Here is a 5,000-nt window from a genome sequence, read left to right as displayed (position 1 = left end):
ACGCACAGTACAATGCACTCGTTATCAATGTTAAGTTGTCATGGTAACGGACTCCGTGACACTTCCCGAGTGACAGTGTGACAAAGGAGTCGTCACACGCTCGGGTTAGCAGAAAAAAAAAATAATTATAACTTCAGCGACGCACTTATTTCGACTCACAAAGTAACTTTACATTTGGTAACTGCAGTACTAGTTGTATTTTACGTGTGGAGGAATAAATCCATTGCAATACGATCTCGAGCGCGTCACAGTCTGTTTATGCATCTCTCAGTGTTTAGTCCCTCGCGGCAGCTCTTTGTTGGACTGCTTACAGCCGCAACAAGCAGCGTTCAGTTTTGGAGACAAAGAGATCTGCTGCAACAGGTGAAGGCACGGCTGAAAACCCAAAGAAGCGTCCACGAAATGTTTGATACAGGTCTGGCAATGCAAGATTGGTGCAGCATGACTTAAACACTTTTTTTTTTTCATCTTTCAATTACTTTTTGTTAACATTTTTGTGGAGCACAACCATTGTGATCCGGCTCATAGTGGCGTGTGCTTTAAAGGTCCCATGGCATGAAAATGTCACTTTATGAGGTTTTTTAACATTAATATGAGTTCCCCCAGCCTGCCTATGGTCCCCAAGTGGCTAGAAATGGTGATAGGTGTAAACCGAGCCCTGGGTATCCTGCTATGCCTTTGAGAAAATGAAAGCTCAGATGGGCCGATCAGGAATCTTCCCTTTATGAAGTCATAAGGGGAAAGGTTACCTCCCCTTTCTCTGCTTTGCCCGCCCATGAGAAAGAGAGAAATAAAATTGAAATTGAAATTGAAAATTGACTGGCTCTAGTGGCTGTAATTTTGCACCAAGGCTGAATTTCAGGAAAGAGACTTCAGATACAGTATTAGGGGACCACTAAGGTCTATATAAAGAGACTTCAGATACAGTATTAGGGGACCACTAAGGTCTATATAAAGAGACTTCAGATACAGTATTAGGGGACCACTAAGGCCTATATAAAAGAGACTTCAGATACAGTATTAGAGGACCACTAAGGTCTATATAAAGAGACTTCAGATACAGTATTAGGGGACCACTAAGGTCTATATAAAGAGACTTCAGATACAGTATTAGGGGACCACTAAGGTCTATATAAAGAGACTTCAGATACAGTATTAGGGGACCACTAAGGTCTATATAAAGAGACTTCAGATACAGTATTAGGGGACCACTAAGGTCTATATAAAGAGACTTCAGATACAGTATTAGGGGACCACTAAGGTCTATATAAAGAGACTTCAGATACAGTATTAGGGGACCACTAAGGCCTATATAAAAGAGACTTCAGATACAGTATTAGGGGACCACTAAGGTCTATATAAAGAGACTTCAGATACAGTATTAGGGGACCACTAAGGTCTATATAAAGAGACTTCAGATACAGTATTAGGGGACCACTAAGGTCTATATAAAGAGACTTCAGATACAGTATTAGGGGACCACTAAGGTCTATATAAAAGAGACTTCAGATACAGTATTAGGGGACCACTAAGGTCTATATAAAGAGACTTCAGATACAGTATTAGGGGACCACTAAGGTCTATATAAAGAGACTTCAGATACAGTATTAGGGGACCACTAAGGTCTATATAAAGAGACTTCAGATACAGTATTAGAGGACCACTAAGGTCTATATAAAGAGACTTCAGATACAGTATTAGGGGACCACTAAGGTCTATATAAAAGCATCCAAAAAGCAGCATGTCATTTTTATAATTAAGACTTACCAACAGAAACAGTTCTGTATGAAACCAGGAAACGAATATGACAGGTAAAATACACTTTGACAGATTTTTAACAAGCCCCCGTCCGTCACAGTGATGGATTATAATTAATTATAGCACAAACCCTGCTGACATGTTAATACATTACCCTCTGACCAAGCTTTTTTTCTGATTGGCTGTGCTGCCTGCAAGCTTTTTAAACAGGAAACAAGTGAGACAGAGACAGAAGAATTCTCTCAGTTTGGATCCAAACCAGCAATCATGTATTTATAATCCCTCTTCCTCATCCAGCAGGCTGCAGCCTCCTCTTCATTGTTTAACCAAACACAAAGTGGGTTCTAACACCTGTGATGGTATAAAACAATGGATATAATTATATGAATAACAAAGTGGAACCGGCGTTTTACTTTGCAAGCTGTGAGAAAAAGGGACGAAACTCATCAACCAAGCTTTCTGTTCTGCAGCCAGGACAGACGACAGAGAGGGAGTGTGTCGTTCAGATGATAGCCACGTCCCCCACGGAGGCGTGTTATTCAGCCGATAGTCACGTCCCGCTTGATTATAGAGTGAGGAGAGAGGGGTGGTGACGCAGCTGTACTTTATCCTTCATTGCATCGTTTGAAATGTCTCGGTTTAGAAAGTAAAGAGCTTCCGACAGCTGAGAACATTTAAAAGAGGGTTCTACCTGCTGAAGAAACAAAATAAACTTGTCTTTGTCTATTTTTTCTTGGTACAAAATATCACTTTTATGCAGACTAGAGATGGTCCGATACCATTTTTTGCTTCCTGATACCGATTCTGATACCTGAACTTGCGTATCGGCGAATACGAGTACCGATCCAATACCAGTGTGTTATATATTTTATTATGTTTTAACAACTTTATAATACTATCCCTGTATGATGATATGATGTATAACAGCTGTATACTACTATCTCTGTATGATGATATGATGTATAACAGCTGTATACTACTATCTCTGTATGGATGTGATATGATGTATAACAGTTGTATACTACTATCTCTGTATGATGATATGATGTATAACAGCTGTATACTACTATCTCTGTATGGATGATATGATGTATAACAGCTGTATACTACTATCTCTATGGATGATATGATGTATAACAGCTGTATACTACTATCTCTGTATGGATGATATGATGTATAACAGCTGTATACTACTATCTCTGTATGGATGATATGATGTATAACAGCTGTATACTACTATCTCTATGGATGATATGATGTATAACAGCTGTATACTACTATCTCTGTATGGATGATATGATGTATAACAGCTGTATACTACTATCTCTGTATGGATGATATGATGTATAACAGCTGTATACTACTATCTCTGTATGGATGATATGATGTATAACAGCTGTATACTACTATCTCTGTATAGATGATATGATGTATAACAGCTGTATACTACTATCTCTGTATGAATGTGATATTATTTCTATCTTTGTTGTCAGTCTGGCTCAGGTTAAACTCTTTGTGAAACGTGAACTTTCTTTTATTCTGCAGTTTGACAGTCAGTTATAACGGAAAAAGAACATAAATAAACTACTTTAACGTAGATTTTCTTTAGGGCTTTATTACGTGGTATCTGATCGGTGCATAAACTCCAGTACTTCCTGATACCGATACCAGCGTTTTAGGCAGTATCGGAGACGATACCGGAACATCTGTAATGCAGACGACACCATTATGTATAGTTCTGTCTAATCTTTAGCAAATGCGAAATGAGAAACTGTTTGAGAAAGTATTTGCACTCTGATCTTGGTGTGAGCTACAGAGTCTCATTAACCCTCCTGTTGTTTTCGGGTCAAATTTGACCCATTTACGAAAAGTTTCTCTATCAGAAATTTGGGTTTCTTATAAACCAAATTGTCAAAAATAATAACGTGGATGGTTCCACACATCGCTCTTCACAAGTTAAATAACTGATCAGCTCACTACTCAACTCTCTCTGACATTTTCTACCTTTTGTCCAAAACCTTTAAATATTCAGTTTCATCTAATCAACGTCATCTCGTCATGAAAAAAAGGTTGTTAATGAACATATTTTGTGACATTGTTTTTAAATTAACAGAGGTGGATCTGTTTGTTTTTTTGAAAGTGTATTAGTAACCATTGGACTCTCTGTGACTGACATTGTCTACCTTATTATAGTGTTAGGAGGATAAATAGGGACAGAAATTGCACCTGAACCGAGACCTTTATGATTTGTGCCCAGGCTTTTCACCCCTGACTTGTGTGCTTACTAATGGTCGTAGGGGAAACGTTACGTTCAGCCATTAGAGGTAAAAACATCAGAATGGAGAGAAAAGCTTTCCGAGCATTTGGACTAAATGTTCTCTTCCGGCAATTGTCAAAAAACTGTCCGCTATGCAAAGATTGGACCACTGACTGACAAACGTTGCATGGAAATATAAAAAATAGTAGAAGGCAGTGGTGCAGTCTATGTGATACGCAGGTATACGCAGTATACCCACTAAGAAAGCTCCAGGATTTCCATATACCCTCTTAAAAATGCCCAGTGACCCACAACAACATACTGTCCGTTATATTTTTGATATATTTTGAATTGTCATCTGTGTTTTCCTTCGCAAATAGGCTAAATAAAGGTATTTCCACCGTAAATTAGTGCATTAAAGTGTAACAGAATGCAGGAAATGAAGTCTTTGATGCTCAAAATTTCCCTGGGGGAGAACACCCAGACCCCACATGTCCATTCTGGTCCATATATTTATATAGTACAGTATACCCGCTAAAATACATTAGACTACACCACTGGTAGAATGGCACTCAGGGAGCGTAGACCTCCGCCAAGGCCAAAGGACGCAATTTTAACAAAAGTAAAAAATTGTATTTGTATCCATGTCTTGATTCGATCCGGTCCAAAATTGAATTGGCTCTTCCTTCTTTCATGCTTCACCCTTTCACCAAGTTTCATGGAAATCGGGCCGGGAGTTTTTCCGTAAACCTGCTGACAGTTTAACAAACCCAAACAGAAAATATATCCTCCTTGGCGGAGGTAATACGCATATAAATTATGAGAAATGTAGAATTATAATGTGATAATAAAATAAAGAATTAGAGATTTTACCGACTCACTGTCCTTATTAATACATTCTTACTTTAATGAATTCCCTCTAACACAAGTTATAATACTCAGCTTGGCCTTCTCCGCGAGGAAAACATGATTAAAGGTTACAGTT

The 5,000-nt window shown here is 38.4% G+C and overlaps 1 long non-coding RNA gene across 1 annotated transcript in view; it reads left to right on the top strand.

The window, feature by feature from the left end:
- Nucleotides 1–5,000, top strand: part of LOC118493808 — a 20,327-nt gene that overhangs the window by 11,992 nt on the left and 3,335 nt on the right. The window lies entirely within an intron of this gene.

The sequence above is a fragment of the Sander lucioperca genome, chromosome 19 (assembly GCF_008315115.2).
Source record: "Sander lucioperca isolate FBNREF2018 chromosome 19, SLUC_FBN_1.2, whole genome shotgun sequence".
Taxonomy (NCBI): Eukaryota; Metazoa; Chordata; class Actinopteri; order Perciformes; family Percidae; genus Sander; species Sander lucioperca.
Note: the sequence above shows the minus strand (reverse complement) of the source record. Positions and strands in the feature narration are given on the sequence as shown.